Source organism: Pezoporus flaviventris, unplaced genomic scaffold (assembly GCF_033815535.1).
Source record: "Pezoporus flaviventris isolate CSIRO_AGI_PZ_B2104156 unplaced genomic scaffold, CSIRO_AGI_Pfla_v1 ptg000037l, whole genome shotgun sequence".
Taxonomy (NCBI): Eukaryota; Metazoa; Chordata; class Aves; order Psittaciformes; family Psittacidae; genus Pezoporus; species Pezoporus flaviventris.
In genome coordinates, this window is record NW_026892585.1 from 9,415,080 (window position 1) to 9,428,572 (window position 13,493).

The 13,493-nt window shown below is 43.3% G+C and overlaps 1 protein-coding gene across 9 annotated transcripts in view; it reads right to left on the minus strand.

Annotated features, from left to right (window-relative positions):
* Nucleotides 1–13,493, minus strand: part of HECW1 (HECT, C2 and WW domain containing E3 ubiquitin protein ligase 1) — a 250,356-nt gene that overhangs the window by 155,386 nt on the left and 81,477 nt on the right. The window lies entirely within an intron of this gene.

Consider the following 13,493-nt stretch of genomic DNA (forward strand, 5'->3'; position numbering starts at 1 on the left):
CCTAGGACTGCCAAGCCCACCATGAAATAATGTCACTAAGGGCAAACTGATTTCCCTTCAACATCTCCCCTCATGATCTCCACTCACAGTCACCCCTCATCTACTCCCCCATAATGGCTTACTTTGTACAGCTGTTACCCCTACCCCTCACAGCCACCCCTCAATAATCTCCCCTCAAGATCTCCCATCATGGCCATCTGTCATGGCCCATGGCTGCCCCTGCTCTCCTCTCATAAGCTCCCCTTGTGATTTCCCCTCACCTCCCATGGCCACCCCTCCTCACCCCTCACAACCTTCCCTCACGACTGCCCCTCAAGTGGAATTCTTTCAGCACATTCACATAGTACATCTCTGTGGTAGACCTCTCAATGGTAAAATCCCCTGGAATGATTTCTGTTCCTCCTCTGTATGTTGTGTCTGGTTGTGGCTTCTTTTAAATGACAAATTCTATATAAAAAAAAAGGGCAGGAAAATACACAACACTGCTCTCAGAGCTTTGGCTTACTAATGACCACCTTTAGTGAAGGACTATCCTGCATACAGACTATCCAGAATCACCCACATCAACCTATGGAAGTAGGAACACGTATCTAAACACGCCAGGAGATTTAAACCTATGAGCTGTCTCTTCTGCTTTGGCAGGGAAAACCCTTTATACTTAAATGTGAGCATATACTGCAGTGATGCACTGAGCTGGAGCCTGGGAACCCTGCCCGGCCCCACATCCTCAGAGAGGACATCCCTCAACTCAGGCATGCTGCTCTCTGGCTTTATCACTAGTGACGTTTATTTGTCCTATTTAGGCTCTGTAAGCCGCTGGAGATGCTCCAATGGCTGCCATGTTATTAAGATGTATGGTAATTACTGCTCCTCAAGATACGTTGTTTATAAAATAACATGCTTACTTAAGGTGGCTTCACTGAGGTAGGCTAGCTAGCCTTGCTTAAGGAAATCACAGACATTTTAGGCCAGAGCTTAGTGGCACAATCAGATTTAGAATGCTGTGTTCATAGGTATAGTATCTGTGGGGGCCAGCTGGCACTTCCACTGCATCGGCTGTCGCCTGCTTCCCACAGCTGGCACAAAGGCAGCATGAATTCTGCATCATGCAATCTCTCTGACAGCGATGTCAACATATGCCCATACCCAAACCAGATCACGTCCCTGTTGCAAGCTGAGCCAGCAGGGACGACTGCAGGAAGCCCCTTCCTACTTTTTGTTGGAAACATGCAAGAAACCTGGAAAGCCAGGCTGAGAAAAACGACCGCTCTCCATCTGCATCCCCAAGGTAGAAGACTCTTGAAGGGAAGGGATAAGCAAGCCGATCTACGGTTACTGACAGGTTAGCTGACAGGCAAGACCACGGGAGAGCTGGAATAAGCTGCTCTCACTGAGTAACATCTGCACGCAGAGGTGAGATGAGAGATGTGGGTATGCAGGAAGGACAGCATCCAGAGCAAAAGGTCAGGTCACAAAGCACATCAGGGAAGGAATGCACGCACATGGAGCTGGTCACGTGCACACAGTTTATGGAGAGCAGCCACTGATTAAATAGAGGCTCAAGCAGTAGAAAGGATATTTTCATAGGAGTTTAAGGAGCTCTGCAATATGCAGCTCACCCCAAGTAGAAGCAGTGGAGCCTTTAAGTATAAAAATATCTTTGTAAATATAACCAATTTACAAATGTCATTATTTAAAAATCCAGTATGTAGATCCTTTCCATAGCCAGATGTAAGCCCTGTCAGTCTCTTCTGAAAAGGCAGGTACTGCCCTCTTTCTAAAGAAATAAAACTTAGTTTTAGTCCAGTAGAAATTTACATTAGTTGCGATTTTTAAGCCAGACAAATTTTAGCTCTAGAAAAACACATGCAGGTCCAAAAGGGAAGTCTTTCTCTTCCAGTTTTTGAAGGTATGTGTTTTTGGAAAGTGAAAGATAAGATAAATCCCTTGACATGTTAAAGATAGCAGTAACTTAAATTCATCAGGAGCTTGGAATGTATGAATGTGCCTGATCAACCTGTTTTAGTTGGCAGGTGATTCTATTCCAGGCATGTTATTCCCTGAACATGGACATTATGCATGTAGCACATTGACACAGAAAATCGTGCATGTGAAATACAGAGCTTTTCAGCACACTACATATATGTGCATGTGCATACATATATTTATCAGCATTTATGCTGTAAGCGAATAGACAGTATGGTATGTTAAAGAGAATGAGTGTGTGCAAATGAAAACAGATATTATTTCATATTTCTGCTGAGAAGCCCTATAACAAAAGAACTGACCTTAAAAACATGTTGCATCTTAATTCCCAAAGGTAAGTACTGAAATGCTTCATTTCACCTCCACACAAAAGGAAGAGCAGAGTTAATGCTGCTCCTTTTCATATATTTCAGCCAGCAGCTAATGGCTTTTGACATTTTTCCAATGAACCATTCTAATGCATCTTCTTCCCTCTATTTTTTAAATGATGTTAACCTTTAAACTAGCTCCTGCATAGCTGACAATCCGTTGCATAGCCTGGGTTTGGTCCTGCTTGGCCAAAAAGCAAACACTTTGTGATAGCTCAAAAATCTGTGGCTTCATTTCCCTGGACGGTAAAAAGCTAAATAATTAAGCAAAGTGCCAAATGAGGGAGTGTTCGGAATGTGCTGCCCTTTGAACATCTTCAGCTGGTCGAGACAGGGATGCTGAGGGCATCTAAGTTGGGGAGCCAGCAGACTGCTCTCCGCTTCCCCTGCTCTGGGGCACACAAAGGTGCCAGCTGCCTCTTGCTGGTGAGAGGGAAGGCGGCTGCAGACCTGCAAAGCTGTGCTGGGACAGAAGCAGCAGCCGTCAGACCTCCTGCATCCGCACAGTCCCTAGAGAGAACCTCAAGGGAGCAGGTGATGCATGACCCGGTGCCAGGAAGCCGGGCCTGAGCAGCAGCCAGAGGGAACAAGGCATGCTAGAGGCAAACATTAACAAGGGCTTTGGGAGCCGGCAGCAATTCTGACAGACTGCTTGTCCTCACCAAACCAGATACCTCCAAGCACAGCTTTTCATTGCTAAAAATATTCTGTGCTATCAATTCCATGCTGAGCAATCCCAATATACTTCACAAGAACTATATATAGAGAGAGATAAAGAACCATGGCCACCAAGAAAGCTATCTTTCAGATGAAAGACAGTAACCAATTGACAAAAAGCATGCTGTTCTTCAGAGGAAATAGGGAAATGCTGATAAAGGCCAATTCTCAAAAGGATCTGTAAAAAACGTAATGGGGACTTCAAGTGCTGTCAGCAGCCTGCACTAAGCAGACACGACCTCAGTATTTGAAAGCTTGCCTGAAATTCCCACAGAGAAGCAAACAAATAGTCAATAGATCTTCCTCAGAAGGACTGATGGAGTTCCAATTATAAATAGCTGAGAGACTCTTTTGCTCAGTTTGGTTTTACTTAAGAGGCAGAAATGAAAAACCTACTCCCCTTTCTCACACAGTAACTTGTTGATACCCATAATCAGTCTATCCTTCCACATTCTCCAAGAATAACAGCTACAACATTCAGAATAACCGGGGTTACCTTCAAAGAAGCAAATAACATGAAACAGAAGCACAATGTCAGATACGTGCCTGAACTTGGAACACTATTCCAGCCTCTCACCCATCACTAATTTGATTTAGCAGTCCATATTACAACACTTGCTTTCTATAAACTTAATGCAATCATGCTGTAAAAATAGAAGCTACACTTTCTGTCTCGATCCCTTATGAATAAGAAATGCTGTACTCCTGAAATTACAGAAGGACCTATAGTCTTTAGTAGAACAAATTTGCCTTAGCTTGGAATTTAAAAGTGCTTTTGGCCAATATGCCCTAGCTATTATGACATACGAAGACAGTTAGCTAATTGCTTTTAAAAATCATTTTCTGTACAAAGAGGCTGAGCTCTGGTTGATCTGTTTTGCAATTTGCATTGAAAGCTACAGGAAAGCTACATTATACAGCACAGAATATCAATAAAATAAAATTACCCTAGATAATACAAGTATAAGCCATGGATAAGCTTCCTATTTCTAATGTTTCTTCTCTTACCATCCAATTTATCACTTGAAGCACAGAAAATGATGACAGCAGCCCCTACAATTCACAAGTGCAGCTTGTAATGAGCTCTATCAGGCCATGACAGGGTTTCCTTTTGCAACAATTTACCATTACAAAACCTAGCCTTTGGAAACCCTAATTCCAAAGAGTTGTACAAATGCTTATCATTTTGCAGGAGACGAGCTATTAATGAGAAGTGTATGCAGAAGATGCACATACGGATTTCTTATTTATACAGATACAACAGTAAATAAATAAATAAATATCACAAATAATGGCTCTCATTATGGGAGTCAATAGGAATGTTTCCACTGACTTTAGAGCTACAGACCCAGCTCCAATGTGGATCGAAACTTCACTGTTAATTCATTTGCCAATTTCTCCTGCAGACAATGAATATACTGCAATTCGCAGTTTGCATCATTCCTTCTACAGCTTCCAAAGGAGAAGAGTTCTGGAAAACAAGGGCAAATCCTGAAAGCTCAGTCCTTGATGTAAGAGCTCTGCAGGTGCTTTGTTTGAAGTACATGAAAGGTTCCATGTTAATGCCATAAAAATTAATCCCCTGCCCACCTAAAGAAAAGTAAACTGGGAGGGGGAAAATGTGAACAATGACTGGAGAATAGCAGTGAGAGGAAGACATGGCAAGAGAAAGACCAAAAGAAAGTAGGGAGATAAAAGAGCATAAACTGTCATAAAATAGGGATATAGATGGCAAAGTTGCAACAATACTTGGCCACTGCGGGCAGAAGATGATGTCCTAAGTAAATCTGTTCCAGACATAAGGAAAGGCAGGCATGGTGGTTTTAAAACCTGAACCACCTAATCAGGAAGAACTACGCATAAACCCCAAAGGACACCTGCAAAATCAAAGAGCTAAGATTTTCAGCAGAACACTTTCACCCTTGACATGTGGCTTTCAGAGCCATATACAACGTTACCCTTCAGCATCCTTCAAATTACTGCTGGGAGATACATCCTGATCTTTCATAACACCAATACCAATTAAAAAAGCAAACAAGACTGCAAAGTAGAGAGACCCAATCACACTGATATGCCTATGGGTTTTCAGAAGGGTCCGGATGAACTGTGGATCCAGTTCTTCCTCACTGCCCAATCCTCCTTTCACTGGAACTAACCACACTGAGAATCTCAGCTCTGTCACTTGAAGGACTTCTCTCTCATTCCCTGCAACTATGGATCCTCTGGCTAAAATCAGAGCTGGTGGCAATGGGCCTTATTCTTCTATGGCATCCTTGAAGCGTTTGGGATTTGTCCTCCAGTGCAACCTGTCACTCATCTATTGCTCTCCACTAACTACAGATCTTCTGCTGAAAAGGCAGAACAAACAAGAAGAGCAAATTGTTGAGCTGGGGCTCCGCAACAACAGCTTCTGTGGAGGCTAAAAGACCCACAGCAGATGTTTGGTTGCAGTGGGATGGGCGTCTATTTAATAATACTGGTGTCATTTGGTTCTGCATACACTTAAAAGTGTGATATTATCTACATAACTCCAGTTTCTCCTTCAGCTATGCCTGTCCCAGCTACAGTTCTTGCTTTAAAGCTCTTGCACTTCCAGATTTATTCTCACCACTACAGCACATGGACCACGCCTGGGTTTTAGTACAGCACAGCTATACTTCAGCTATGTACTGCATAAACCTCTCCACAATTAATGACATCCAGCTCACATGCAGAACTAAAACGGGAGGGAGGAATCCAAAGGAAGATGAGCAAGACTGCCTCAGGCCAGACTGAAAAACTGAAGACACACTAAGCTACAACATGGAAGAGTTTTGTTTGCTTGGTTTTAATGTAACAACAGTTCCAGAGTTCCTGCAGTCAGTGGAAGCCTCCCCATTGATTACAGTGCATTTTGGAAAATGAGGATTAGGAGAAAACAGTGCATGCATGAAATCTGCTAAAAGATAAGAGATGCGGCATGCCCAAGGCAGTATAAAGACATGATATAAAGGGACACAGGAAGATCTGAAATGTGAACAAGGATGACACTTGTCCAGGTTAACAACACCCATTAAATAGGGGGGAAATAATTTGCAGTGTTTGAAAAATGGGCCTATAGCAATGCTGAAAGACCTACGAGCAGACAGTAGGTTAGACAGGAGCTTGTGATCTGATACAGCAGCAAACAAACAAACAAACAAACACAACTCAGACATGCACACTGAAGCACCACAGTGTAAAGAATCTCTTGAGAATCTGAAGTGGTTTTATCTGAAAAATGGTATTCAATTATAAGCTTATTACAAACTGGAAGATCCTCAGTGAAGGAAAAAAAATGTCTGTAGGGCTGGAGATGAGAAAGGTTACAAAAGCTAAATGCACACACAGCCATTACAGTAGTTGTGGAGGGCAGCATGGGAATACTCACATGTTACAAACGGTGTGTTTAAGTGTTACAAACACTAAGGAGCGGGAATGGTTTAGCTTGGTTTAGAAAACTCTAAGAGAAGAAAACCACATGCTGAACCTTCAAAATCCACATGGGTACTTGACAGCCTCTACAGAACAAATTTTTCTGCTTTAAGCCTTATCCAGCTAAGAATTCTGTGCTGTCCACAGTTGGTGTCATGACTGATTCTATCAGTCAATGGACTGAACGTTCTGCATGGATTATGATTCTTTTGCGGGATTGAGGCCAAAACCCAGCGTTTGGCACACCACTATCCCCCACTGACTGATTTCTTCAGAAATGCTTCAGTGAGTTATCATCACTGGCTTCCTTATTAGCCTGGGCTATATAGCAACATGGACCCAGAACAGCACAGAGGCAGTTTTATCCACAGGCATATGGACCCTGGAAATCACTGAGAAAAGGCAAGGCAGCTGTATTCCCTGTCCGCATTATTTCCCTCTCCTCATACTCAGTATGACAGTTGAAGTGGTAAACTCTTTTCCACCCATTCACTTAGAAAGAAGTTTGTAATACTATAGCTGTTATTTTATGGAGAGATTCTAAATGAAAACAGGAATCTTTTGGCACACGGCAAACACCTCTAGGACATACTACAGGTATTTAAGGAAAAGAACTGGTAACCTACAGGCTTCTTTATCATGATTTCCCTGAAAGACCATAAAGCACACCAACACTGTACTAACTACATAAGCTTTTTGGTGCACTGCTACAAACAACATTAACACCACAAAAATGACAGAGGTGAACCTTGGAAGCACTGAAAAGGAGAAGCCAGATATATTGGAAATATTCAGAGACTCCTGCATTGAAGTGTTGGCTGTTTCTGCTTGTAAAGGGGTGAAACAAGCAAAAGCTAACTGTGTTCATGTCACACTTGGTTGGTCTGGGAATGGCATATCCTCGTTTTGCCTGGCTTAAGTGGTCCACAGGATACAGAACTGGGAAAGGCAAAAAGTGACTCAGCTTGGTAAAGAGCAGCCACCCTCACCAGATCTAAGAGTAGCTAGGTGAAGGCAAGACATGCTGGAATAAAGAACTGATATCACTGCACTAATATATCTGCCAAGTCCTATGATACCTAACACCCTCTCCATTCAGCATTTGTGCAGGCTTTCTATTGCCTTTTTTTATGACAGGTTTGCTCCTCTGACACTTTTTGTTCTGGAAATAAATAGTGCTGTGCTTAGTGCAAGCTGTCCGGCCATTGGGTACTTCTGTTGATGTTTTACAAAGAGAGCAGAATTGCAGGTGTTTAACAAAACTTAACTTGCTGAGGTGATCACAGCTGGGCAAGGCTGCTGTCCCCAGCCTGTGTCCAGCTCTGGGCCCCCCAACACAAGAGGGACATGGAGCTGCTGGAGTGAATCCAGAGGAAGCCACAGAGATGCTGCAAGGGCTGGAGCAGCTCTGCTCTGGAGCCAGGCTGAGAGAGCTGGGCTGGTTCAGCCTGGAGAAGAGAAGGCTCCTTAAGGGGAGACCTTAGAGCAGCTCCAGTGCCTAAAGGGGATGCAGGAAACCTGGAGAGAGGGGCTTTGGGCAAGGGCCTGTAGGGACAGGACAAGGGGGAATGGCTTAAACCTGGCAGAGGGGAGATTGAGATGAGACATTAGGAAGAAGTTCTTCCCTGTGAGGGTGCTGAGGTGCTGGCACAGGGTGCCCAGAGAAGTTGTGGCTGCCCCATCCCTGGCAGTGTTCAAGGCCAGGTTGGACGGGGCTTGGAGCTACCTGCTCTAGTGGAAGGTGTCCCTGCCCATGGCAGGGGGTTGGAACTGGAAGCTTTAAGGCCCCTTCCACCCCAAACCATTCTATGACTCTGTAACCCATTAAGGGGAAGCCCTAAAACTGGAGTGAGATTCTCTAGCAAGACCCATAAAAGGACTGAAAGGATGGGTAACCCCAGGACACAACAATCCAAACATCAACAGAATTCGGTCTAAGCAGGCACACTATGAGGTGGTTTGTTTTACAGATGGCTGTATTTGAAGCAGGAAGGTGGAGCAACCACCCAAACACAGAAAAAGAGCCTGAATTAGGGCTCAGAACCGTAACACAAGAACCCACAACTGCTACCGTTATATGCACATTTCTAACACCTTCCATCTCTGCTGGCAACATGTGACATTTCCTGCTTCTATACATCCAATGTTTGGTAAAACAGCCGGATAAGCAAGTCCTGATCCAAGTGTGACAGCAAGAAAAATTTAGATCTTTCCACTTGCCACAGTGTCAGTTTATGGCGAATTGCCTTTTGGGGAGAGAAATAACATCAAAAGCTGAAACAGAGGAGGAAAATTAAAGCTAAACCTCAGTCACTAATTACATCAAGACATTCCTCCTGATATAAATTTGAGAGGAACTACTCTGTCAAAAGCCAAGTATGGACAGGAAATCAGACTCTAGAAGATGTGTGGACAAAGAAACATTTAATAAATAGCCTTTAATAATGTTTTGTTTCCCATGAGGAAGTGCTGAAAGAAAAAAGCCTACTGCATATGGTTAAGAATATAATGTTAGCCCTGATAAATTACCAACATCAGCGTGTGCAGACACTGGAGCAAACAATTCTTTCAGAAGTCTGGTTTAAATATTTCTCATTAGCTACTCCACATCAGATATGGAGATGATGACAGAAGGGAAATCTAGTAGCAGCTAAAATGCTGCTGCAGTAATTATAAGACAGCTCTTTATCTACAGGCAGCTGCCAGCAGTCCATATTAATCTAGCTCCATACTGTAGCAAATAGTAATAGTAAATGAGATAACAGGGAAAGAGAAAACTTGGAGATAAATAACTGCAGATATTGCATCTGTCTCACAATAGCCACTAAATAAGAGTCCTGCTTTTTAAAAACAAAACAGCCAAACATGGTGTCTTCATTATTCAGAACTGCTTTGGTTCTGCGCTTCTCTCCCTGCCTCAGCGTACATTGTCTTCACACACAGCTTTTCTGCCAAGAGAACTCCAGAGATTTGCAAACAGCAACAGAGATGTGCTATGTTCAGATTTCTCAGAGCTCTGTTTGAGTGCTCACATGTGTTTTTTGTTGTGGATATGTTTCTGAAAGACTTCTGGTGTTCACAGTGCTACAGTTTTGTTAAGGGGAGACACATGCACATCTCAGGTGAGTTCTTACAGAGTTTAGAGGTTCCTCTGTACAGCTCAGAGCTGATATATAATATATATAAGGGGAAGTTAGAACATCTCTGGAGTTCAAGCTTAGCAGGAATGAAATGTCATTCCCACTCCTGAAGGCACAGTATGTCTTAGACACCCCAAAAGGCCTGTTCTCCCAATTCCCATATTTTCTGTCATCTTACCATGGCTAATCTTAAAATGCACCGAAGTAATCACAGAATCAACTAGGTTGGAAAAGACCTCTAAGATCATCGAGTCCAACCCTTACCCCAGGACTGCCAAGCCCACCATTAAATAATGTCACTATGGGCAAACTGATCTCCCCTCATGGCTGCCCCTCATGATCTCCACTCACCAGTTACCCCTCACCTATCCCCATAGTGGCCTACTCTGTACAGCTGCCACCCCTACACTTTACAGCCACCCCTCAATATCCCACCTCAGGATCTCCCATCATGGTCACCCCTGCTCTTCTCTCATGATCTCCCCTCAGCCCTCATGGCCATCCTCCTTTCCCCTCAACATCTTCCCTCAGCCCCTCATGGCCTCCTCTCCCCTCATGACTGCCCATCTCGAACTCCCCTCTCAAAACGTTCACCTTTGATTCAAGTGAAAAGAAATTCCATGACAATACTTGTGTGTGTGCACACCTAGCTAGCTCATCTTCTTAGCTAAGAACTAACAAACACTTAATAACATCTGTATAACAGAGACAACATTTACTCTTCTTCCTTCAATTAAGGAGTTTTTCCATGGCCCATCATCAAAGTCATGCATGTGTGTATGGATGTTTTCACGCAGCTACAGGGTGGATATATTCCATACTATTTTTTGCCATGGCACAAATTACTACCCTTTTTTTGCACTGTTTTACAAGAGAATGGCTGGCTGCCTTCTGAGACCAAGAGCAAAATTAATTCTCATAATCGATTTAAATCCAGCTTTTAACTGCTTCTGCAAAGACTGTTTCCCCTCGGCCACCCTTAGGAATGTGCACATGGATTGAAGAGCGGAAAAAACAGATACCTTGTGATAAAAGGGGCTGTGGCTCCTTCCCATGGGGAGCAAGCTGCCAGAATTTCCATACAGGGAGGACTCCCTTAAGCTCTTATTTTGGGTTACTTCACGCTTTGAGTAGCATCCCCATGGTATCAAAACGCATGAGCTACATGATTTTTGCTCTTTTTCTTTTGGAAGCCTTTTTTATCGTATGTATTTCCCCAGAACATCTTTGTTCTGAAGCCTGCAGTTTACTGGGTATCATCAAACAGCAGCGGTGGTGGGAACAGAGTAAGTTTTATGTGTTTCAACACCAACACTCACATAAAATTATTTGGAGACATTTCCTAGAATGGTTAAACTCCTCTAAGGTGAGAACTGCATGCTGTTCCGCTTTTATATAGTCCCTTCCTGGGGTACCCAGGAGCTCCCTCAAGACAAATAACAAACACCAACTGTAATGCTCCCAATACCCAGTTTTAAAGAAAATCTATACCCGATACCCCAAGAATAAGAATAATTTCCCACTGTTCTCATGACTCTCCACAATATTAAATACTGCTACATTCCAACCTCTCAGCTCAAATTTCATCAACCCCAATATCACAAAAAGGATGGGGCTATATCCACAAGCTGGCTTTGAGACAAACATTAGAACAGCCAGCAGCAACGTGAGAGTTAACAGCGTTGCCATGCAAGTGGTAATAATAGGCTTCAACACTAATCTTCTATCGAACAGACTGGGAAAAGTTCATAGTTTCCCTGGTTCTCTTGTTCCAGTCTGGCTGTTAATTCAAAACATAGTCATATATCAGTTTACATTGTGAAGGTCATATCCACAAGGCCAGGAACATTCCCTCTCCAAACAGGAGTGAAGGCTCATAAAATCTGTGCAAAAGCAAACACACAAATCTAAGCCATTAGGGGTGTCTGGATCTCCCACCCCTATGGACTGGTCACAAACACTGAATACAGTGGTTTATTCCATGTCAGAAGCATGTTTGTTACGACCCTTCCAATTGTCCCCATTTTTTCTCCACCAGACTGTGTGATCTTTGGGCACACAGACTTGGTTCTGTCCTGACAATGCTAAACTGAAAGATGCACTACATCAATTCAAGGGCATTCAGTCTGCCAGATTTGAGACTGTTCTAAAGCCAAACCCCTGAAACACATTTAGCAGATGTTTTGCCCGTTCCTACTGGTTCCCCCTACTTTGTTAATGTGAATAGAGCCATAGGGCCAATTAACTTCCAAGATTCTGAGTGTTTTCCACATTAAACTAACACCAAAACCCAAGTGATCTCCCATGGTCTCCTATGTTCGTTCTTTAAAGGAACCAAAACACCAAAGCTCACCTTACATTACATTCTGGGAGAGGAGGAGTGGGAAGAGGGGAAGACAAGTAAAAGGAATGAGAACTGCTGCTACTTGCTATTTCCTCAGTCATTTAGACTGGGAACCTGAGAGGCTGGAGACAAAACACCTTCAAAGACACCAAGGGTCTGTTGGTTTCTTGGGGACTGGACACACTATTCATTTTTCATTTGGCAGCAGTGTTTCTTGGAATGAGCCACTGGCTATCACCATTAACACCGGGCATTCAGCCAGCAGGGGCAAGGATCCACTTCACAACTTACACTTCCAATTTACTGGGGGAGTCTGGAGCAACATCCTGTTTGATACAGTAAATTAAGCAGGAGTAGCAGGGTGGATTTTCTTTTGCCCATTTAAACCTCTGTGTATTCAGGTTACCTAGCAAAATAATTTAGAACGTGTCTTCACAGCCCTGGATACGATGTCCGAGGTATGAAACCTGGTTCAACAAGTTCAGTCGATGTGAAACAGCTCTATTCACTGTCTGTTGACTCCAGACCACCAGAAGGTATGCCTTGTCTCTTTACTGAAGCAATACAATCCTTCATGAGTTGCCCGCGCTATGGCAGAATAGGCTTAGAGTATTTCTTAGTGACTAGTACTGGGGGCTGCTGTCTTCTCATCTGTTCCAGTAAAACACTCAACTGCAAGCTCAACAATAAACTCAAGTAATTCTGTTCAGGCAAATAAATGAGACTGGGGTTGGAACCTGATGATTTTAAGGTCCTTTTCAACCCTAACTATTCTGTGATTCCGTGATTCTAAATCCAGTCTCTTTTTTTTTTTCCTGAAAGACGGTGAATTTCAGAAGCCTAAAGCAGGGTATTTCATGAGGTTACTCACAGGAACAAGTATTGCAGCCAGGCTTATTGAAAAGCCCATTCCTTTCCTTCCACATCCTAAACAGCCACCCTCATCTCCCCCTTTCTCCCAGTTTCTCCAATACTCTGAACTCAATATCCAGTGCCTAACACCGTGCCACCAGAGTTCCTCTGCGTGCTCAGACCTCCCTTCCAGTACCTCCTCACATCCCCTATGTCACCAACATTTTTGTTCCCAATATTCTCAACACGTGATGCCAAGACTTCTGGTTAAAGCACTTAAGTAACATCATAGCTCCGTACAATTCCCCCTGTGATTGCTCTGAAAGCCCAACTCACAACATCGTGTGCTTTACCTGTTCATGGTTCACTACCTGGGCAAGGTGAAACAGTGCCATTTGAATTAAAACACATGCTTAGTGCTAGGCACACTTATTCAAATCGATATAGGGCAGGTTTTACCAACATTTCCCTTTGTGGGAGCACCAATTTGAATTTGTCTTCTTCTCCAAGTCACTGGTTTTCAGGGAATATTTAAAAACTTCATATTTTTAAGACCTCTAATCCATAGAGGAAAGCGTCTGAAACTGATCAACCATGTTCAAGCTTACCAGAAGGCAAAGAGTTAACACAGAC